Below are 25,392 nucleotides of genomic sequence, written 5' to 3' on the forward strand. Positions count from 1 at the left end.
GATCTTGCTCGATGCCAAAATTCGCAGTGTGCCTTAGTTCATAGGTGCACCACAGTGTAACTTTGAAAAAGTTGATCTTGGCATCGAATGGTTAGCACCATTAGCTCTAGATGGGTTGGTGAACCTGAATGACACCCTTGTTCCAGTTGTGGAGAGCCTCCATTGTCTACGACCACTCTGTACCGAACAGTCTCCAAGGTGCTCTAAGTGCATATCGAGAACAATCTTTTGAGGTTAGTAACTCAGAGATCATGAGGAATATCGATGAAACGTATATGAGCAGGATGGTCATGTTGAGGCCTAAAATAACCTATCTCATTTTTGAGAGATCACATTCTGTTTGGATTTGGTACAACGATCTCGCTCGATGCCAAAACTCACAGTGTGCCTTAGTTCATAGGTGTACCACAATGTAACTCTCAAACTGCTGATCTTGACATTGAATTGTTAGTGCCACTAGCTCTAGATGGGTGGGTTAACCCTAGTGACACCCTTGTTCTGGCCACTGAGAGTTTCCATCATTCGCGACCACCCCATACCTAACAGTCTCCAAGGTGCTCTAAATGCATATCAAGGTCAATCTTTCAAGGGTCATAACTCAGAGCTCGTGAGGGCTATTGATGAAATGTCGAATGCTATGAGACGGTCATGCTAAGGCCTAAAATAACCTATCTCATTTTTGAGAGATCACATTTTGTTTGGATTCAGCACTGTGATCTCGCTCGATGCCAAAACTCACAGTGTGCCTCAGTTCATAGATGCACCATAGCGTAACTTTCAAACTGTTGATCCTGGCATTGAATCATCTATGCCATTAGCTTTGGATGGGTGGGTGAGCCCTAATGACACCCTTGTTCAGGCTGTGGAGAACCTCCATTGTCTGCAGCCACCCCATACTGAATAGTCTCCAAGGTGCTATACATGTGTATTGAGGTTAGTTGTAGTGCCTCTCGTGTTTACAATCTGTACCTTGTCTATTTTTGATTCGAGAGATACTTGATACTCTTTTGATATTTGTACCTTGAGATGACCTGAGGGTCAAATGTTATATTTTGATTTTCATACCATAGATGCTTTGCTGCTATACTGCCAGTTTATCACATTTGCATGTGGATGCCATTTTGAGATGACAGTAGATCTATGATGATATCTAGTTATATGATGTATTGGACCTATTTGTTGATTATGTTATGAGATGGATTTTATGCTATGGTTATTTACTTCATCTATGTTCTTTACGCATTTTGCGAACGTGAGTGATGTAAATGGATTAATTAGTAAATTAATGCTTTAATTGCTTTGAGCTATTATATTATATGCAATTACAATTCATCGTGTGTTCTAGTGTGTAGGAATTACATCCCTGGCAGTGGCCTATGGAGTTAGTGATCCAACTGTTCATATTTTGCCAATGTCGCTCCTATATGGTCGGCGTATCCTTATTGAGTTGTTTTATATTAAAAACCTTTCGGTGATTAGTAAATCCGAACTCTTTGCATTATGTGATTAGACCAGTGAACATGTCTATGCATTTAGAAGTTCGCATTCGTCGTGAAAGTGTTAAGTGATTTTCTATAATTTTTGGATTTTTGGGTTTTTAATCTTTTGGATTTAATTTCTGGCAGCTTTGCCTTAGGTGAATTTCTATTACGGATAATAACCTATTTTTGTTTGGGTTGTTTCGGAGTTTAACTACTCCAGCTAGCTATTTTCCATATTCAGCTATTCACTCAAAATGAATAAATATTGGAAAAGTGAATTCATTATTCACTTCTCACATTTTGGAAAATTGAGTTTGGAGAGAAAATTTGTAAATCCTCTTCTGAAGGATTATTGTTTTGCTTGTTGCGGGAGCTGTGAGCATGGGATCTTTGCGAGGTTGGTCTCATTGGATTCAGCTTGAGGAGTTCTCACTTTGTTGACAGTTTTAGCAGTTTTGGCAGAGTATTTATTTTATTCTACGGGTTTCAATTTCAGCCCTTTTTGCTGTCAGGTAGGGCCTTCCCGTTTTAATGTTTTTTCTCTGTTTCTGCTTCCTTTTCTTGTAGCAATATGTTAGGAGGTTGTGAACTAGTGTTCCCCTCCGTTTCTGTGTGCTAGTTCTGCCCAGTTGGTCGGGTATGAACGTTTTACCTGTTTTTAAAATGGGGGTTTGGGTTTTTGGGCCGTTATGCTGGCCGTTTTTGCATACGGTGTCCATTTTCAATTTTTTTGGATTTTTGGGTTTTTGAACCCAAAGGCCAAATGGGTTTTAATTTTGGAATTTTTCCAAAAATTGGAGTTTTTACCTCGTTTTGTGTGCTGCCCTATTTTCTCAAATTTTCTTGGCACATTGTGGTTCGCGGACCTGGATGATCCGTTAGGATACCAGTAAAAACACTTTTGCATCTTTTGTTGCATTGGGATGCATGTAGCATCCGTCATCCTGATTATGTTTTCAGTCGATTGACTTTTGTTTGCATTCTCATCCTATCCTTGTGTTTGATCTCTGTGATGGTGGTGCGCCACACACATGTACATTGTCGGGCGACCTATGGGGCTCGATCTTCTGTGGTACTTCCAAAAGTTGTGATCATTGGGGTTGGGTTGGGAGTTTGCATGCCTACGGGCACTCATCACTAGATGAGCATGGGTAGGGTAGGGTAGCATATGGAGGGGGCTTCTATCTCATAGCCTGGTGACCTTAGTCCCACAGGGTTGGCAGACGAAGTTTTAAGTGATAATTAAATAAAACATTGGGTGGTAATAAAATTTAAGATAATAAAAAGTCTATGCGGGGCCGTCCGTTGAGGAGTTGAAACGCATGATCCAAGCTTGGGCTTGTTAATGCCAAGCGACTCTCCATGATGTCAGTCCCTACGTAGTAGCCCATTGAGGTGTCTGACCAGGACCTGTAGTTTATGCATTGTCTTTGTCTTGGATTCAGTCATCATACTACTTGGCGTGTGTGTTAGCCATGGTTGTTATTTTGTGTGTGTGTGGTTGGATCATTATCTCCATCTGCACAGCGGGTGTGGATCTATGGGTGCCACATGGTTGGGAGGCATAGCTACCTTCACCACTACTAGGGATCGGTGTACAAAGACGATCTATTGTTCTAGCGTGATCGTTGTTGGATGTGTCAATTGGTACTTCGATTTGCAGAGTATGCTTTCTAGTGATTTATGCTTTCATTGGGATGTTTTGTTCCATGTTTACATGATGTTGGTTTTATACATTCCTTGTTATGATGTTTAGCATATAGTAGATGATGTTTTCTGATTACAGGGTTATCTTATGTTACTACTAGCATGTTATATTTTATTTACTTATATTGTAGCATGTTTAGTAGTGATGTCCCTATCACGACAGCTCTGATGATCTAATCGGTGGCTTGGGATGTTATGCACGGAGGATGGCTAGGGCCCACGATGGTCCTATGATGCCATTGACAGTTGGGAGGAACTGCGTACTTAGTTGGCTATTTTGCTCATTGCAATGTTATCTATGTTATTGCGATGTTATTTCAGTTGCTGTGATGTTTCCTTTCTGTACTTTCCCTTCTTTGTTTGATAGATGGTTAGATTTCGTTTTCTGCATTTCTGTTACTCAATTTTGGTTTGAGTGTTTTGGCCTCGAAATGTGGATCCGGTACTCCTCGGCGTGGAGGTTCTTTTGTTGATTTTTCCCTGTTTTTGAGTTCTGGAAGTGTTTTTATTTTCTATGGGCCACATTTGTTCAGCGTTGTGCAACACTGATAAAGTATCGCACGCCCATAGAAAGAATGTCGTACGATACTATAAAGTGTTGTACGCATTACTAGAGAAGTGTCTTATGAAACTAGAAGAGTGTCGTACGGTTTCATGAGAAATGTCGTGCGATACTTTTCTAGTATTGCACGCCTTCTTGAGAAGTGTCGCACGCAATAAGGGAGAAGTGTCGCCCTCCCTTAGTAAAAAGTGTCACATGCCTTTTGGTTAAAACCTATGCGTGCCAATAGCGGGCACTTTTTGTAGTGTTCTGATCTTTTTGAGAGTTGATCTGGATACCCTTTTGGGCTTTCTTCAAGCCTATGTTGTTGCATTTTGAATTCAGGAGGTTTCTTTTGAAATTTAGTTTTTGGGTTTCTGTTGTAGTCCTTCGGGGTTTAAAATATATCGTTTAAGTATAAGTTGACGTTATACTTAAGATATATTTCTATATATGCAATGATTCATTTGAGATGGGTTTTAGAACTCTACGAGCTTAGGTGTAGATCCTAGGAAAAATCAGGGCTTCAAAAATTCAAACTTAGCCAAATTTCAGGGCTTCAGGAGTTTAGACTTAGCCAGTTTCCAAGAGTCAGCTTTTGTCTTTCAGCTTGGTAGGTCTTTGTGGTTTTCGTGATTGTGTTCTAGTTGGTAGTGGCGTTTGGAGATCCATTGGTGCTTGGTTGTCTTTCAGTCTTTCGTTGTGATATTTTGGTTTGTGTAGGTTGTATCATGTCCACTTACACTTGTTTTAAAAAAAAAAATTTGTTCTGACTTGTTTTTCATCCTTGTTTCCAAGGATCTCTAGGCGGGGCATTACATCTGGTATCAGAGCCCATGTTGCTACATTGGGATCTCTGTGTTATGCTTCCACTATGGTTTTGTTTGTTGTTGTGTGATTGCTTTGTTATGTTATTTATTTGTTATCTTGCTTGTTCATGGTTTTTACTCTTATGCTTGTGATCCGATTGTTCTGACTTTGTCTTGTTGCTTCCTTTTAGTGATGCCTCCTGCACGTAGACCTAGTGGCCGTAGTGGTACCCGTAGTGGTAACCGTGGAAATGAGCACCATAAAGAGGAACGTCAGGGAGGAGGGGGAGAGCATGGTAATATTGGTGATCAGAATGGCAGAGGGGTGGTGATGCCTGTCCTCCAGCAGATTCTTGCTCTTTTTGGCCCTCGTGTTGGTTGCTAGACATGGAGCGCTGCTTCACCATGTATCCATTTTCAACCAACATGAGGGCCCGTTGTGAAATTATGCAGTTGAGGGACCACGAATCCATTTGGTGGAACATTGAGAGTCAGAAGCTTCAGCTTAGTGTCGCAGATCTCACCTAGGAGATTTTTGAGGAGAGATTCCGAGAGAGATTCTTATCTCCTCAGTACAGGGAGGCCCGTGCTGATGAGTTCCATGCAATCCGTCAAGGGAACATGACTATGGATCAGTACGAGATCCAATTCTTTGAACTTAGGCAGTATTCATGCTACAGCAATGATGATTTGCTCTTAGCGCATCATTTTATCCGAGGCCTTAAGTATTCCCTCATTGGAGAAGTCTGCATGCATTAGCCTAGGACTCTTGTGCTCGTGGTGGAGAAGGCATGTATTGCGGAGGAAAATCTGGCTAGAGATTTTGGTAGCAAATCTGGTTCTCAGAACCAGGGTGCTAGGAATGCAGGGTAGGATGCGCAGTATTCTTAGTCCTCAGGAAAGGGACAGACCCAGCCAACACCCTCTCAGGGTGGTTCTCGTCGCAACCGACAGAAGGGTTTTTGGACCAAAGGTGGTCAGTCTTCTGGTTATTCAGGGAAGAAAGGAGATAATCAGAATAGAGGACAAAAATCTCAGCAAGATCGTCCTCCTCAGAACAATCAGCAGACTTCCAGTAGGGGTAGTGCACCATATCTTAGTGCTACTCAGAGCGGTCGTGGGATAGGACCCAACTTTTCTGGGAATTGTTATTCTTGTGGCCAACCTAGCCATAAATCTTATGATTGTCCCATCAAACCATCTACAAGACCTGGTAAGGGTGTAGCGAGATCTGAGCCTACTGTAGGAGATGCGAGTCGGAATCATAGAGTCTCTACAGCGGTTGACAATCGTCAAGCTGAGCATCAAGGTACGGTAGTCAAGGCTACAGGTATGTTGCATGGTATTTCAACTTCAATTTTGTTTGACTCTGGTGCCACCGATTCTTTCATTTCACCATCTCTTGTTCAGGGATGTGGGCTAGTGGCAATGCGTCAGGTTGATAGATGGCAGGTTGAGTTAGCCACAGGTTCTAAGGTGGCTGTTGACTCGTTGGTTAGGAGTTGTTTGGATTTGGGAACCTTCACCACCATAGTGGATCTACGCATTCTACCTCTGGGATCGTATGACATTATGTTGGGCATGGATTGGTTAGCTGCCCATCAGGCCAATATCGATTGCCATCATAAGGTGGTATAGTGTGTGAATGACACAGGTGGGAAGGTGGAACTTTTGGGACTTCAACAACCAGTCTCGCTTTGTATGATCTCAGCTAATCAGCTAAAGCGGAGTGTGCGAAAGGGTTGTCAATTGTTTCTTGTATCTGTTAGTGATCTTGAGGAAGCTGAGAGCTGTACGGTAACACTTGATGATCACCCACTCCTTCGTGAGTATGCGGATGTGTTTCTTGATGAAATTCCAGGTATGCCACCACAGCGTGACATTGACTTTCGAATCGATCTTGTACTAGGAGCAAAACTGATTTCACGAGCTCCTTATCGCATGACTACTCAGGAGTTGAGTGAGCTCAAATTGCAATTGGAGGAATTATTGGCCAAAGGCCATATTTGTCCTAGTGTATCCCCGTGGGGTGCACCAATCATCTTTGTGAAGAAGAAGGATGGTTCTTTGCATTTGTGCATTGACTACTAGCAATTGAATAAGGTGATGGTGAAGAACCGTTATCCTTTGCCAAGGATAGATGACTTGTTTGATCAGATGAAGGGAGCACGAGTGTTCTCAAAGATTGATTTGAAGTTGGGATACCATCAGCTTCGCATCCAAGAGGCTGATATTCATCGAACAACATTTTGTACACGATATGGGCATTATGAGTTCACAATTGTACCTTTTGGGTTGACCAATGCACCATTAGTGTTCATGAGTTTGATGAATGGGATATTTTGCATGTACCTCGATCAGTGTGTCATTGTGTTTCTGGATGACATATTGATCTACTTGAAGACTGTGGAGGATCACGAAGTCCATTTATGTCAGGTATTGCAGTGCTTGAGAGACCATCAGCTGTATGGCAACCTGAGTAAATGTGGGTTCTTCTAGTCAGAGGTGAAGTATTTGGGACATATCATCATTGGTGATGGAATTTTTAGTGGATCTGAAGAATATTCGTGCTATCATGGATTGGCCGGCACCCACTAATGTCTCAGAGGTTCATAGTTTCATGGGATTAGCGAGCTACTACCGTTGCTTTGTGAAGGATTTTTCACGAGCAGCCCATCCCATCACTTCTCTTCAGAGGAAAGGGAAGAAGTTTGTTTGGTCAGACCAGTGCGAGGCAACATTTTTTGCTCTTAAGGAATGTTTGACCAATGCACCCATCCTTGCAGTGCCTAATCCTGTAGGTGATTTCATGGTTTGCACAGATGCTTCGTTGGAAGGTGTGGGTGCGGTGTTAATGCAGGATGGTCGAGTGATTGCTTTTGAGTCTAGAAAACTCAAGGACCATGAGCTAAACTACCCCACTCATGATTTGGAACTCACGGCCGTAGTGCATGCCCTTTTTCGTTGGAGGCATTTTCTTTTGGGACACAGGTTTGAGTTGCATAGCGATCATAGGAGCTTGCAGTATATCTTTACTCAACCAAACTTGAATGCATGACAGTGTCGTTGGATGGAGTTCCTATGCGAGTATGACTTTGATGTTCATTACATCAAAGGGAAGGAGAATGTTGTCGCAGATGCCTTGAGCAGGAGGTGACATGAGGTATCAGTGATGTCATTGGGAGTGGATTTGCGAAGCCATATTTTGGAGGCTTTGCCTAGTGACTCTTGGTATCAGGAGGTGAGGGTGGAGATCGAGTTTGGACGTACCCTTGAGGGGAGATTTTTAGGTTATATGCTTGAGTCTGATGGACTATTGCAACACTTAGGGCGTATTTATGTACCCTTGTCAGGTGATCTTCGTACCTTAGTTTTGTCAGAAGCGCATCGTGCACCATATTCTACACATCTTGGAGTCAAGAAAATGCATGCTGATCTCAAATAGCTGTACTTCTGGGTAGGGATGAGACGCGATGTTGCTGATTTTGTTGCTAGATGTCTTGAGTGCCAGAGAGTGAAGGCAGAGCATTACCATTTAGCGGGTCTTTTGCAGCCACATACCATTCCAGAGTGGAAGTGGGATACGATATCTATTGATTTTATCACAGGGTTGCCTATGTCATCGTGGAGACATGATTGTATCATGGTGACAGTGGACAAGTTGTCCAAGGTAGCACATTTTTCACCCATGAGAGCATCCTACACTGCTTCTTCCATAGCGCATGTTTTCATGGTGGATATTGTTAGTTTGCATGGGATCCCTCATCGTATCATTTTCGGTAGAGATCCAGTGTTTACTTCTGCACTATGGACGTCTCTACAGCATGCGTTGGGCGCTCAGCTCAATTTCAATTCAGCCTATCACCCAGAGATCGATGGTCAGACTGAGAGAATAAATCAGGTTCTGGAGGATATGCTTCGCATGTATGTTATGGATAGGTAGGTGAAGTGGGAGGACTATTTATACCTTGTTGAGTTTGCATACAACAATGGGTATCATAGTTCTCTTGGCATGTCACCTTTTTAGGCCTTGTACAGTAGACCATGCCGTACACCTTTGAGTTGGGATCGTTTAGAGGACCAAGTTCTTTTGGGTCCAAAGATGCTTCAGGATATGGAGCAGCAGGCTATTCGCATTAGGAAGCATTTGGTTACTGCTCAGGATAGGCAGAAGAAGTATGCAGATGCCCATAGGTTGGATCATCACTTTTCTGTTGGTGACAGGGTGTTTTTGAGAGTGCGACCGAGGAAGAGCCCTATCTATTATGGGAAAGGCTCTAAGTTGGCGCCACGTTTTGTTGAACCTTTTGAGATCCTCAAGACAATTGGTCCTGTTGCTTATCGTCTAGCATTTCCACCTAGCCTATCGCACATCCATGATGTTTTCCATGTTTTTGTTTTGCGGCAGTATATCCCTGATGTGACCCATGTTCTTGATTGGGATGCTTTGCAGGTAGCGGACGGGCAGCTCACTTTGGAGCCCATTCGTATCCTACAGTAGCAGGGGCTGACCTTGCGAGGTCGGGACATAGAGTAGGTAAGAGTCCAATGGGACCCGAGCGATGAGACCTCTGCGACTTGGGAAGATGCTACACGACTGAGGGGATTGTACCCCTACCTTTTTGCTGGCTTCCAGGAGTAAGCCTATGCTAGTGGGGGAGGATGTAGTTTCTCTCGTGTTTGCAGTCTGTACCTTGTCTATTTTTGATTCGAGAGATACTTGATACTCTTTTGATATTTGTACCTTGAGACGACTTGAGGGTCGAATGTTATATTTTGATTTCCATACCATAGATGCTTTGCTGCTATACTATTTAGTTTATCACATTTGCATGTGGATGCCATTTTGAGATGACAGTAGATCTATGATGATATCTAGTTATATAATGTATTGGACCTATTTGTTGATTATGTTATGAGATGGATTTTATGCTATGGTTATTTACTTCATCTATGTTCTTTACGCATTTATCAAACGTGAGTGATGTAGATGGATTAATTAGTTAATTAATGCTTTAATTTCTTCGGCTATTATATTATATGCAATTGCACTTGATCATGTGTTCTAGTGTGCAAGAATTACATCCCTGGTAGTGGCCTATGGAGTTAGTGATCCAACTGTTCATATTTTGCCAATGTCGCTCCTATATGGTCGGCGTATCCTTATTGAGTTGTTTTATATTAAAAACCTTTCGATGATTAGTAAATCCGAACTCTTTGCATTATGTGATTAGAACAGTGAACATGTCTGTGCATTTAGAAGTTCGCATTCGTCGTGAAAGTGTTAAGTGATTTTCTATAATTTTTGGGTTTTTGGGTTTTTAATCTTTTGGATTTAATTTCTGGCAGCTTTGCCTTAGGTGAATTTCCATTACGGATAATTACCTTTTTTTGTTTGGGTTGCTTCGGAGTTTAACTACTCCAACTAGCTATTTTCCATATTCAACTATTCACTCAAAATGAATAAATATTGGAAAGTGAATTCATTATTCACTTCTCACATTTTGGAAAATTGAGTTTGGAGAGCAAATTTGGAAATCCTCTTTTGAAGGATTATTGTTTTGCTCGTTGTAGGAGCTATGAGCATGGGATCTTTGCGAGGTTGGTCTCGTTGGATTCAGCTCGAGGAGTTCTCGCTTTGCCAACAGTTTCAATAGTTTCGGCGGAGTATTTGTTTTATTCTACGGGTTTCAATTTTGGCCCTTTTTTCTGTCAGGTAAGGCCTTCCCGTTTTAATGTTTTTCCTCTGTTTCTGCTTCCGTTTCTTGTAGCAATATGTTAGGAGGCTGTGAACTAGTGTTCCCCTCCGTTTCTGTGTGCTATTTTTGCCCGGTTGGTCGGGTATGAATGTTTTACCTATTTTTGAAATGGGGGTTTGTGTTTTTGGGCCGTTATGCTGGCCGTTTTTGCATACGGTGTCCATTTTCAATTATTTTTGGATTTTTGGGGTTTTTGAACCCAAAGGCCAAATGGGTTTTAATTTTGGAATTTTTCCAAAAATTGGGGTTTTACCTTGTTTTGCATGCCACCATGTTTTCTCAGGTTTTCTTAGCACATTGTGGTTCGCGGACTTGGATGATCCGTTTGGATACCAGTCGGAACACTTTTGCATCTTTTGTTGCATTGAGATGCGTGTAGCATCCATCATCTCGATTATGTTTTCGGTCGATTGACTTTTGTTTGCATTCTCATCCTATCCTTGTGTTTGATCTCTGTGATGGTGGTGCGCCACACACATGTACATTGTCAGGTGACCTGCGGGGCTCGATCTTCTGTGGTACTTCCAGAAGTTGTGATCATTGGGGTTGGATTGGGAGTTTGCATGCCTATGGGCACTCATGACTGGATGAGCATGGGTAGGGTAGGGTAGCATATGGAGGGGGCTTCTATCTCGCAGCCTGGTGACCTTAGTCCCACAGGGTTGGCAGAGGAAGTTTTAAGTAAGTGATAATTAAATAAAACATTGGGTGCTAATAAAATTTAAGATAATAAAAAGTATATGCGGGGCCCTCCATTGAGGAGTTGAAACACATGATCCAAGCTTGGGCTTTTCGATGCCAAGCGACTCTCCATGATGTCAGTCCCTACGTAGTAGCCCATTGAGGTGTCTGGCCAGGACCTGTAGTTTATGCATTGTCTTTGTCTTGGATTCAGTCATCATACTGCTTGGCGTGTGTGTTAGCCATGGTTGTTGTTTTGTGTGTGTGTGGTTGGATCATTATCTCCATCAGCACAGCGGGTGTGGATCTACAGGTGCCACGTGGTTGGGAGGCGTAGCTACTTTCACCACTACTAGGGACCGGTGTAGAGAGACGGTCTATTGTTCTAGCGTGATCATTGTTGGATGTGTCACTTGGTACTTTGATTTGTGGAGTATGTTTTCTAGTGATTTATGCTTTCATTGGGATGTTTTGTTCCATGTTTACATGATGTTGGTTTTACGCATTCCTTGTTATGATGTTTAGCATATAGTAGATGATGTTTTCTGATTACAAGGTTATCTTATGTTACTACTAGCATGTTAGATTTCATTTACTTATATTGTAGCATGTTTAGTAGTGATGTCCCTATCATGACAGCTCCGATGATCTAATCGGTGGCTTGGGATGTTATGCATGGGGGATGGCTAGGGCCCACGATGGTCCTATGATGTCATTGACGGTTGGGAGGAACCGCGTACTTAGTTGGCTATTTTGCTCATTGCAATGTTATATATGTTATTGCGATGTTATTTCAGTTGGTGTGATGTTTCCTTTCTGTACTTTCCCTTCTTTGTTTGATAGATGGTTAGATTTTGTTTTCTGCATTTCTGTTACTCAATTTTGGTTCGAGTGTTTTGGCCTTGAAATGTGGATCCGGTACTCCCCGGTGTGGAGGTTCTTTTGTCGATTTTTCCCTATTTTTGAGTTCTGGAAGTGTTTTTATTTTCTATGGGTGACATTTGTTCAGCATTGTGCGACACTGATAAAGTATCGACGCCCATAGAAAGAATGTCGTACGATACTATAAAGTGTCGTACGCATTACTAGAGAAGTTTCGTACGACACTGGAAGAGTGTCGCATGGCTTCATGAGAAATGTCACGTGATACTTTTCTAGTATCGCACGCCTTCTTGAGAAGTGTCGCACGCAGTAAGGGAGAAGTGTCGCCCTTCCTTAGTAAAAAGTGTCACACGCCTTTTGGTTAAAACCTGCACGTGCCAACAGCAGGCACTTTTTGTAGTGTTTTGATCTTTTTGAGAGTTGATCTGGATACCCTTTTGGGCGTTCTTCAAGCCTATGTTGTTGCATTTTGAATTCAGGAGGTTTCTTTTGAAATTCAGTTTTTGGGTTTCTGTTGTAGTCCTTCGGGGTTTAAAATATATCGTTTAAGTATAAGTTGACATTATACTCAAGATATATTTTTATATATGCGACGATTCATTCGAGATGGGTTTCAGACCTCTACGAGCTTAGGTGTAGATTCTAGGAAAAATCAGGGCTTCAAAAATTCAAACTTAGCCAAATTTCAGGGCTTCAGGATTTCAGACTTAGCCAGTTTCCAAGAGTCAGCTTTTGTCTTTCAGCTTGGTAGGTCTTTGTGGTTTTCGTGATTGTATTCTAGTTGGTAGTGGCATTTGGAGATCCGTTGGTGCTTGGTTGTCTTTCAGTCTTCCGTTGCGATCTTTTGGTTTGTGTAGGTTGTATCATGTGCACTTACACTTGTTTTAAAAAAAAAAGTTGTTCTGACTTATTTTTCATCCTTGTTTCCAAGGATCTCCGGGCGGGGCATTACATTAGTCTTGTGAGGGTGGTAACTTGGAGCTCATGAGGGCTATTGATAACCCCTTACCTAGTTTGGTGAACTCGTCTAATTAAGAATTTAAGTTATAGCAAAAATTGCTCAAGATTGCAATTTAACTTTTGCAACCTTTTTCTTGTAAAATGAAAATGAGTGCAAAGAGTTAGTTAGGGGTTTGAGCATTACCATACAAGGTTGGAAACACCTATATAAGGTGTGAAATGATAGAAAGTGTTAATGAAGCCAGTTTACATAAAAGTTGCATTATATGCAAAATATGGCCCATAAGGCTAATCATGGGAATGTAGGGGATTATAGGGTTTGTAGTACTATATAGGGTGAAAAATGTCTTATTAGGGCCTTTAGATTTTGATTAGATCAATAATGGGCAAACAATGTAATGATAATTTAAATTATTGTGTTTGGGTCTATACAAAGGACAACGAGAAGGTATGTTTTGGATGATTTGTTTCCTAAGTTTTGTTAAGTGGATCAGTATGGGTAATCTGATCAATGTGAGAAATGTATAGATGTTATCCATATGGATATGGTATTGGGGAACCAATTTAAAAAGGTTTGATCCAATCAAGTCTCTAAAGTTGGGATATTTTGAGGTTATGTTGAAATTGAAAAGTTGTAGTATGAGGATAGTAACAAAGTGAAGGGCTAGTTATCAAAGATTATGAGTCTAGGAATGAGTTCATGGTTGGGAATAGAATTCATGGTTGAGGAGTGGAGTCCTTAAGTGTGTTGAGATTAGGTTTGAAACCAAGAGTTAGTTTCAAGGTTGAAGGTGGAGTTTAAAATCAGATTTGGGGTTATGTGAACCTTGCGTAGGAGGTTAACAAGTGTGTTGATGTTATTGTCTAAAATACCATGGATCTTTGTTGAAGCCTTTGAGCTCATCCTAATTCCTTGATAGACTACCATCCTTTTGTGAATCCCCTTAAGAATAAGGAGGCTTGTATGTTTATGAAATTTGATAGTCATAAAGCCTATGATATGGTTGACTGGAATTTCCCTTGCAAAACCTTAAAAGAACACAATTTAATAAAGAAATTAAACATGTTACTGTTACTAGAAATATTCCTAACATCACCCATCAACAATATGTCAATGATATGATCCTGCCAGGGGAGAGTACTCTAAAGTAGGCAATGAGTATAAAGACTATCATTCAACGATACATGAAATCTTCCAGTCAAAAAGTAAATGATGCTAAATCAAAAATATTTTTCATCAATACAGACACTAAGGTGGAAAATCTAATTTGTCAGATTATGGGATACAAAAAAGGTTCTTTCCCTTGTAAGTACCTTAGTATACAATTAGAGAAGGGCATTAAATCTGGTAAGGTTTGAAATAATACCTTGAAAAAAGTGGAAACCAAGATAGGAAGTTGAAAAGATAAATGGCTCACAAAACTAGGTAAGAGCATTAAGATAAGATCAGTCTTATCAACTATGCTGACTTTTCCGCTTTCTTGTCTTCCTCTTCCTAAACATCTACATCATAATTTTGAGGTCACACTTAGAAATTTCCTTTGGAATGAATGTGAGGAATCCAAAAATTTGGCACTCATTAAATGGGATAATATATGTAAACCTAAGGAGTACAGTGGGCTAGGAATCAAGAGTCTTCTATGGCAAAATGAAGGGTTAGGGGCTAAATTGATTTGACAACTATATTATGAAAGAGAGAAAAAATGGGCCAAGATTCTGTATAACAAGTATCTTATTGTAGAAGATCCCAGTTCGATCTTTAGAATGAAGACTCTTCCTAAGGGATCAAAAAGTTGGAATTTCATGGTTAAATGTCATAATCTTGTTAGCAAATATCTTACTTGGGATGTTGGTAAGGGAGAAGATGCTCTTTTCTAGGAAGATTTGTGGGATGGACATCCACCTATAGACAACAATCTAGTCCCAATTAGTCTCAAAGAAAAGCTAATCAATCGATGGGGTAGGAAAGTTAGTTAATACAAAACTAAATTAAGTTCGGATAATCAATCTTCATGGATTTGGAAACCCTTCAAAAAAGCAGATATGGATCAAGATGAGATTAAGGCTTATGAAAAGATTATTTCTACTAGGAAAGTTAAACAAACAGAGCAATTGGACAAATTGATTTGGGTGGCGTCAAATGACGGTAATTATAGTGTTACAAATGGATACAAAGCTTTGTTAAATTCAAAAAGATGGGAAGAAGTGGAAATTCCTCTAAATTTGTGTTGGGACCCTGCATGTCTACCAAAAGCTGGCTTTTTCTTATGGTTAGCTTTTCAAAATAGGATTTTGACAGCTGATAGACCTAGTAAAATAGGTATTGCAGGATTGTCGAGATGTGTACTTTGCAAAAACAATTGCGAAGATGTAGATCATCTCTGTTATAAATGTCCTTTTTCTTGGTTTTGTTGGGAATGGCTCATTCAAAAACTGGGTTGGCTCTCTCCTTTCTCTAAAAACCTCACGAGTTTTCTTATTAAATGACCCTCTTATATCTGCAAGGGTATTTATAGTAAATTGTGGAACATTAGTCCCTCTATTCTTATGTGGGAAATTTGGAAAGAAAGGAACAAAAGGATTTTTTGTGATAGCGAGACGAAAGTAGAAGAGCTAATTCTAAAAATTGAAGCAAGCACAGTGGAAAATGTTAGCTCCCATCTTAGGAAAACTAGTATGGAAGAAGGCTCCTTTTCACTCTGGGATGGTCTCATAAAAAAGACATGGTCCAATTTGATCAATCCTCCACTTATTTACTTAAATAAAAATAAGAAGGCAAGGAGAAATTGTAAATGGTCTCCCGCCTTGAAGGGTTGGGTGAAGCTTAATTTTAATGGAGAAGATAGAGGTAATCCAGGGGTAGCAGGCATCAGATGCATCGTTAATAACGAATCAGGCAAGTGGATAGCCAAAAAAGCCATGGCCATTGATCCAACCACTAATAACATGGCTGAGTTCACAGCTCTAGAGGAAGGACTAAAAATATGCAATGATTTAGGCATATCAAAACACATTATTGAGGGTGACTCTCAAATCGTTTTAAATGCAATTAGAAATAGATCAACTCCTAACTGGGTTCTCAATTCAAAACTAGAAGAAGCCATCTACTTGCTTGATAGGTTTGAAGAAACTAGGATATGTCATATATGTAGAGAAGGTAATAATAAGGCAGACCTCTTAGCCAATGTAGGGGCAGATGTCTAATTTTCTAGAATTTAGGTAAGGTATTTAAAATATTAGTCTTTTCCTTTTGTTTTATTTTTAATTAATCATGTATTCCATTTCAGTAACCATGGCATTAAGCTTTAGGCAGTTATATTCAATTATAAATATGGTTAGTTAGACTGTGAAATATTACTCCTCATATCTCACCATGCATAATAGACTAGTGGGGAAGTCATTGGGTTATTAAAGGATTTTTTATTGGTTTGCTATATTTTGAGTATCGATTAAGGGGTTGTTAAGTGACATCATTAGATCTTATGGCAGATTGTGCTCCTTATATCATCATTCATTTGAAATTCAAGTATATGACAGAGTGATTAATTAAATCCTCTATTGAGAGCTTGTCCATTAATCATGGCATGGTTTGGACACCTAATCCGTGAGTCTAGGCTTTCTAGGTTCATCTAGAGTATTCGGCAATTGGATCTTTTTCTTTAATTAGAGCTTTCGGTAGCTATCAGGAGGTGCCCGTTGAATTTGAAAATGGATACAAATGTATGTGTTTTTCACACTTCCAAAAATTGAACTATGGCATTTTGTGGTAACGTTAAATCAGAAAGGTGGAACATAATACTTAGGGCTGTTGACGACATGACTAGAATTATAGTTAGCAGAGCGATCGGAGAAGGTATACTTAAGTATGAACATACATGGAGGACCAAAAATGATGTCATAGGAATTTTCATAGGATGCATGGCTAAAGTTGGATTCAAGAAATGGGCTATGATAAGTTTATGTTTAAATCTCTTTGACTCAACTTGGTGCAGAGGTATTGTGGAAGCAATTACGAGTCTGGATGAAAATTTGTGTTTACCTCTCCTGGAGATGTACATGGAGCATCCCCTTGGGAGTCTCATTATAGCCAACATTCCTTGACGCCTTGCGCTAATTATTAGGGATAGGGTTGCTTTCAACATAGAATGGCCCAAGATGGAATCATGTTTCCATTTTCTCATGGGCTAGAGAAAGATCATAGTTGAAGTAGGTCATGGTTGGCTGGTAAACTATCTCAGCTTGCACAAGGCCTACATTCACCCCGGAGTGGTTTTTGATAACATTGAAAGATTGGATTTTTGCACTCCAAATATCGAAAAAACTAGCAGGGAGAAATCAACTTTTGAGTTTCCGCCATTCTTCGAGGCCGAAAACCCAAATGACTTGGTTGAAGTCATAATAATTTACTAGAAAAAATAAGAGATGGCACGGAGAGTAGGTGAGTGAGCTTCAAGTTGTTTCTTGATGACTGGTCAGTGCAACTTTATACGCTTCAAAGGCAGAGTGTCGGGGCTTTAGATGAATTTTGTTTATACTCTTAATTTTAGTAGTAGTCTTTGCTAATCTTAGGTAAAATTAGACTCTATTAGGTCTTTTTTAGGGTTAGGGGTGTTATTAATAGTTGAACTAGTTATTAATTTTGATCCAGTACAGTGCTTTCTCTTGTGAGTTATACTTACCTGGTCACTCCAGAAAACTTCTAACCACTTTACCAGATTCGGATTTTCGGTTTTGAGACCACTCTAGTAAGCATAGATGCCCAGCTCTTTGTAGTCAAACCATTGATCTTCATTGTACTTGTTACTGATAATATGGGTATTTCTGCTCTTGTTCTGATTGTCACTAGAGTTGTTGTACACATTGGGTAATGCCTTGAGCGTTCCCTGATGCTTACTATTGTTCATAAGAGTTCCTTTCAGCCTTGTCTCAGTTTAGATTTCTGCCCACTAGTTATTGTTATTCCTCGTATAGTTTTCGTTCAGGATTTTGTTCAGATATGGTATTTTTGGGTCTGACGATTGGTTTGTTATAGGGAGAGGTGTTGAGGCCTGGAGGGCTGCTTAGATGGTTGAGGTTATTACCTGGGTTTCTGACTGCAGTGTTGGTTCTTGCTCTACTTCCTATTGGTGTTTTGTTTGCCTCCGAGATCTATATGGGGCGTTTGTAATGAGCATTTGCATGAGTAGGGTTACTGACTAATAGTCTTTTGCATTCTTTTTTATTGGTTACCACTTCCCACCCATCCGCATTGTTAGGACCTGTCCAGATTAGCTTGGAGGTGTGGGAGCCCTAATATCTAGTGAATTTGATTTTTTTCCTACAGTAAGCTTGCTAGCATTGTGCTCTAGGGGGCATCTAGATGGTCCTTCAAAGCCCATCTTGGTGAACTGGTCGATTGTTAAGATTCTTTTTTGGAGAGCTGCCCATAGAAAGATGCCTGCCTTAGAGAGGCATGTCATGTCCCTACAAAGGTTAAGAAGAACCTCAATCTTATAAGAACCTCAATCTTATCCCAGTGTTGGGAGTTTGCTAGTCTTTTCTATCCTCTTTCAACATCATAGTTACTGTCCTTTGAGGCACCCCATATCAGTCTATCTTTCCTTTCCTTGTGGTTAGTAATGTGTTTATTTAAGATTTGTTCCAGAATGTTTTTTTACTTGAGGTGATAGTGGTGTACCTTCCAGAGATTCCCATTGTGAACCCCTGGTTGAGTTGCCAGTTTTAATTTGATAATCATTTACGTGTTATCCCCATAGATTGGATAAAGTGTCTTTATTGTTTGTTGCTCTGTTGAGACTGTCTAGAGGGGGAAGTCTGTCCCATGAATCTTACCAAAATAGTGCATCCTCTCCTAGACATGTCCCATGTGATATTTTTAGCTCTTAGTAGTTACTTATCATAAAGTTCTACACTCTGGATCTTTTCTGGTTCTAAAGAGGGATATTGGGTAAGAGTTATTCAAATATTTGTTATATAGTATCTTAGCCCATTTACTTTCATTTTTCTGCTACATTATCCACATCAGTTTGGCTCTAAATGCCTCATTTTGCCAACCCCAATTTCTAATGCCTAAACCTCCATACTCTTTGGGTTTACAAATATTCTCCCATTTGATCAGGACCTGTTTCTTTATTTCTGAAGTGCCTTGCAAGAAAAACTTCTTGAGTTCGCTATCGAGATTTCTTTCGACTCCTTTGGAAAGAGACAAGTATGACATCTGAAATGTTGTTATTGCTGATAGCATTGCTTTAATCATTATTTCCCTGCCTACTTTGTTTAGTCATTTTCGTTTCCAGCACTCCATCTTCTTGTCTTATTTGTCAGCTATAAGGTTCCATAATTTACTATCTTTGACGCCTTTGTCTTACATGATCCCAAGGTATTTGCATGTAGAGGTCCTTTCTTGTACCCCATAAGGTTGCATATATTGTTTTCTTGGATAGGAGTAGTGTTAAGAAAGAAACTCTCTGATTTATTTGGGTTTACTTTCTGCCCGGATGCTTCCATGTATGTCTTAATAATGTGTCTATAGTTATGAGCCTGATCTATTGTGCTTTCTCCCAGGAGTTATGCTTACCTGATCACTCCAGAAAACTTCTAATCACTTTACCAGATTCAGAGTTTTGGTTTTGGGACCGTTCCAGTAAGCATAGATGCCCAGATCTTTGTAGTCAAACTATTGATCTTCGTTGTACTTGTTACTGATAATATGTGTATTTCTGCTCTTGTTCTGATTGTCACTAGAGTTGTTGTACACATTGGGTAATGCATTGAGCGTTCCCTGATGCTTACTATTGTTCATAAGTTTCTTTCAGCCTTGTCTTAGTTTGCATTTCTGCCCACTGGTTATTGCTATTCCTCATATACTTTTGGTTCAGGATATTGTTCAGATATGGTATTTTCGGGTCTGAGGATTGGTTTGTTATAGGGAGAGGTGTTGGGGCCATGGATAAGGCAGGTTCCTTGGAGAGCTACTTAGATGGTTGAGGTTAGTACCCAATTCTGTTATTACCTGGGTTTCTGACTGCGGAGTTGGTTCTTGCTCTGCTTCCTATTGGTGTTTTGTTTGCCTCCGAGATCTGTATGGGGCGTTTGTGATGAGTATTCGTATGATTAGGGTTACTGACTAATAGTCTTTTGCATTCCTTTTTATTGGTTACCACTTCCCACCCATCCGCGTTGTTAGGATAGGGTTGAGTATTAACTCTGACATGTCAACTGCCTGGCACCAGATTAGCTTGGAGGTGTGGGAGCCCTAATATCTAGTGAATTCAATTTTTTTCCTACAGTAAGCTTGCTAGTATTGTGCCCTAATAAAGCCCTATTTACCTCTGAAGCTAGGTTCGGTTGTTTAATATTAACAGGGGCTTGCAGTAAGCTTGCTAGCATTGTGCCCTGATAAAGCCCTATTTACCTCCGAAGCTAGGTTTGGTTGTTTAATATTAACAGGGGCTTGCTCAGTTGCTTCTCCATTACTGTTATTCCTCTTTAAAACATTCCACCCATTTTCCTTGCTCAAATTTCTTCCTGAATCTCTGAAAATGGGATTTTGTTCTTGAAAACTAACGTTTTTTCTGTGACGCCTACGTTTGGGATTTCCTTGTCCTTTCTGTCATTGTGGTTGAGGCAGAAGTAGATTGTTTTAAGTGTTTCATTTATTCTCATGAGAGATGGATTCATGTTGAATCACTATTCATGAAACATGGGTCAATGAGTTTGACTCAAAAATGAGTTTGACTCAAAATTACACAGTTAAATCCTGATAGCAATATCACAATTTGACTTGCTATGGAAATTATCTCCTACTTATCAGATTGTTCTGTTTTTCAACCCTCCCATGCTTTGTATATTAGTTGCGAAAAAATCTTTTTTGCTCGCCAATTCTTGGGTTCACCTTCGCATTTGTGCTATTACCTGATCAATATAAAACACCTTGTTAATTTTTTTATGCCCTTCGTGGTTAGAGGTCTCTGAGAGCATACACAGAGCTTTGAATTTGTAGCTGTTGGGAATGTTGCTTTGCCTAGCAGAGTTGTTTGTGCCGATTGAAGAAGACGAAATAATATTTGCTTTACTGTTCGTGATTTTTTGCAGAGCCATTTTTTGGTTTGTACTGGTTTGATTTAAACCAAAAAAGGGGCTGTAACAAATTTATATTCATCCTCTATAGGTATTTATAATTCCATCGCCTTGCAACATATTGTGTTTCTAAATTTTTATTACTAGAGTTCTCCAGAAAATTAGAACCGGTTCACAGGCTCAATCTAGAAATGTAGCTACAGAACAATTTTATTTATAATAAAAAGCTCTGGAAAACAAACAAATTTTATTTATTGTACTAGAGAAACCCGCTGGCAACACATCCCAACCACATAGTGTCCGAACCACCTTAAAACTTAATATAAGCAGCTTGGCAACATCACATGTAAACCCATTTCCTGTGGTAGGGTCAAAAGACACCATTCTTTTTGATGAAATTGTCTAACCATCTGAATTAAATTTAATACGTAAGTACAATAATCAAACAATAAAGTTTGGAAGGATGTAACATGTTAATTATTGTTAGTTGGACAGCTGTTATTTCTGACCCAGAAATAGCAGCACTATTTATGGGTAGCTTGGACAACTGTTCGTCCTTATTTATGAATAGCGGTTGTATTTATGGGTGGTTTGGACAGCTGTTTGTCCACTTGCGAAAAATTAGTAAATGGTTATTATTTACTAATTTTAGAGATTCCCTTTTGGACACCTTGCAACCAATTCTATTATTGGCTGTTGAGTTGTCTTAATCTTAGCCGTTGGTTTGATTTAATCTCGGTCGTTGGTTTACCAATGAGAGTAGTATAAAAAGGGGTCTAGGGGGCATTTGGAGTGCAAGGCAGGAAGCTTTTGGAGAAGCAGTTTGCAGTGTTAGCAAACAGTCTTGCAGTATTAGCAAGGAAGCTTTTGGAGAAGCAATTTGCAGTGTTAGCAAACAGTCTTGCAGTGTTAGCAAGGAAGCTTTTGGAGAAGCAGTTTGCAGTGTTAGCAAACAGTCTTGCAGTGTTAGCAAGAGAGAAGCTTTTGTGAAGCAGTTTGCAGTGTTAGCAAACAGTCTTGCAGTGTTAGCAAGGGCGCAGTGTTAGCGCAGGGATAGCAGTGAGAAATATCAGCGGGAGAAATTAGGAGGTTGTCGGAGTTCTGCCAGTGTGAGGCAAGGAATTTTGTATCTCTTGATTTGCTGAAGTTTAATATAATTTCTCATCTGTAGAACTGGTTTTCCCTTAGGGGTTTTTCCAGGGACAATTTGTCCGAAAATATTGTGTTGATTCTGTTGCGCATTTCTTTCCGTATTTTAAGTGAAGTTGTAGTTGTGTTATTTTTCGATATTAGCTGGGAATTTATTTTCAGCAGTTTAATAATCATTTGTGATAGGAGATTAATAATCAGTGACTGCAATAGTTTGATTTTTCAGCTGGGAATTTATTTCTTTTACAGCTGTTATTTCTGACCCGGAAATAGCAGCACTATTTATGGGTAGCTTGGACAGCTGTTCGTCCTTATCTATGAATAACGGTTGTATTTATGGGTGGTTTGGACAGCTGTTTGTCCACTTGCCAAAAATTAGTAAATGGTTATTATTTACTAATTTTAGAGATTCCCTTTTGGACACCTTGCAACCAATTCTATTATTGGCTGTTGAGTTGTCTTAATCTTAGCCGTTGGTTTGATTTAATCTCGGTCGTTGGTTTACCAACGAGAGTAGTATAAAAAGGGGTCTAGGGGGCATTTGGAGTGGAAGGCAGGAAGCTTTTGGAGAAGCAGTTTGCAGTGTTAGCAAACAGTCTTGCAGTATTAGCAAGGAAGCTTTTGGAGAAGCAGTTTGCAGTGTTAGCAAACAGTCTTGCAGTGTTAGCAAGGGAGAAGCTTTCGTGAAGCAGTTTGCAGTGTTAGCAAACAGTCTTGCAGTGTTAGCAAGGGCGCAGTGTTAGCGCAGGGATAGCAGTGAGAAATATCAGCGGAAGAAATTAGGAGGTTGTCGGAGTTCTGCCAGTGTGAGGCAAGGAATTTTGTATCTCTTGATTTGCTGAAGTTTAATATAATTTCTCATCTGTAGAACTGGTTTTCCCTTAGGGGTTTTTCCAGGGACAATTTGTCCGAAAATATTGTGTTGATTCTGTTGCACATTTCTTTCCATATTTTAAGTGAAGTTGCAGTTGTGTTATTTTTCGATATTAGCTGGGAATTTATTTTCAGCAGTTTAATAATCATTTGTGATAGGAGATTAATAATCAGTGACTGCAATAGTTTGATTTTTCACATGGTATCAGAGCATTTTTAAGGGTAGAAGAGTTTTGCCCTAGGAAAGAAATTTTGATCTCTTTAGATTTATTATTGCTTTAAACCCTTGAGATGGCTTCAGCTGGTTTGAGAGATCAGGATAGATTGGATGGTGCCTCAAATTTTGGTGTTTGGAAGGCCAAAATTTCTTTATTGTTGGAAGAGAATGGTATCAAGGATTATGCTACCAGTGGTGTACCTGTACCAACGGATGCAACACAGCTTGCAGCACATAGGAAGGACGATGCCAAAGCGAGGAGGATTATCCTTGATGGTGTCAAGGATCATATTGTTCCACATATCTCAGAGCTAGATACAGCAAAGAAGATGTGGGACGCCATTCTAAATCTGTACCAGAATGCTACCACTAACAGGAAGTTGATTCTCAAAGAGAAGCTAAAGAATACCCAGATGAATCAGGGAGAAGACGTCACAAGTTACCTCACCAGGCTCAGACTTGTCAAGGATGAGTTAGCAGCTGTTGGAGATAGCCCTAGTGATGATGAGCTAGTGAGAATAGCCCTAAATGGGTTTACTAAACAATGGAGTGTCTTTGTTCAAGTTGTCAGTGGACGAGATACTTTACCGAGTTGGGATCGACTATGGACTGATTTCACTCAGGAGGAGTTTAGACTAAGTCTTGTCAATGGGGCCAACAAGAGTCAGAAAAATGATGTGGAACAAGAGAACGTTGCCCTAGCGGGTAAAGGGAAAGCAAAGAAGGGATCTAGCAAAGGATCAAATTCACAAAGTGAAAAGAAGAAGAAGGACCTTTCTAAGGTCAAGTGCTTTGGATGTCACGAGTTTGGCCACTATGTCAGTGATTGCCCAAAGAGGAAAAAGGGTAAGAAGCAGGTGGCAGCTTCAGCAAGTGCAGAAGAACTCTCTAGCAGAATGGAAGATGAGTTTGCACTTATAGCTTGTACGGTTAGCTCAACCTCACAGTGTGTTTGGTATATAGATAGTGGGGCGTCATTTCATATGACAGGAGTTAGAGAGTACTTCTCCAGTTACAAGGAGGAGGACACCAACATCCAGATTTCTATGGGAAACTTGTCCAAACTCAACCCTGTTGGGAAAGGGACTGTTCAGTTTCAGAGGGAGAATGGAAAGATAATTCCTCTTCATGATGTGTTATATGTGCCAGGATTAGGTATGAATTTGATTTCTGTATCTGTTCTTCAGGATAGGGGGTATAATGTACTCTTTAGAGGGACACATGTGTTGATTAAGCACAAGGATTGGAAATCACCCATAACTATTGGAGTTAGGAGTGGTCGCCTTTATAGATTGCAGTTTGATACTCCTAAGGCACTTATGAGCAACAGTAATCCTAGAGATCTTGGAGAGCTATGGCATAGGAGGTTGGGCCATATTCATCATGGAGCACTTAGATTGCTTCGTGAGATAGTGACAGGTGTTCCGGAGGTGAGCACAGAGCATGACGATGTATCTAAGGAGAAGGATGTAGATCCCACTTTATATAGACAGGTGATTGGTTCACTTATGTATTTGGTCAACACTAGGCCAGATATAGCATTTGCAGTTAACTCTCTTAGTCAGTTCATGGTTGAACCAAAGAGAATGCATTGGATAGCGGCTAAGCATGTGCTATGTTACTTGCATGGTACAGTCGAGTATGGGATCAGATATGTTCGAGGTGAAGGTATCAGGTTGATAGGCTATACTGACGCAGATTGGGCAGGAAGTACAACAGACAAAAGGAGCACTTCAGGGTGTTGTTTCAGCTTGGGATCAGGAGTTGTATCTTGGTTCAGCAGGAAGCAGAAGTCTGTGGCTCTAAGTTCAGCAGAAGCAGAATACATAGCAGCTAGCATGGCGACATGTGAAGCTATATGGCTTCGGAAGTTGTTAGTAGCCTTGTTTGGTCAGAAGGTTGAGACTACTGTGATACATTGTGACAATCAGAGTTGCATCAAGTTGTCTGAAAATCCAGTGTTTCATGATAGGTCTAAACATATAGATATCAGATATCACTTCATCAAAGATTGTGTACAAAGGGGAGTTGTTCGACTACAATACATACCTACAGATGAGCAGGTAGCAGACATTCTGACAAAGGCTTTGGGAAAGGCCAAATTTATCTTCTTCAGAGATAAGATGGGTGTCATGCAGAACAGCTTCCTCGCTAAGAGGGAGTGTTAATTATTGTTAGTTGGACAGCTGTTATTTCTGACCCGGAAATAGCAGCACTATTTATGGGTAGCTTGGACAGCTGTTCATCCTTATCT

The sequence above is a fragment of the Cupressus sempervirens genome, chromosome 1, assembly GCF_028749045.1.
Source record: "Cupressus sempervirens isolate cs-2001-9-10 chromosome 1, ASM2874904v1, whole genome shotgun sequence".
NCBI lineage: Eukaryota > Viridiplantae > Streptophyta > Pinopsida > Cupressales > Cupressaceae > Cupressus > Cupressus sempervirens.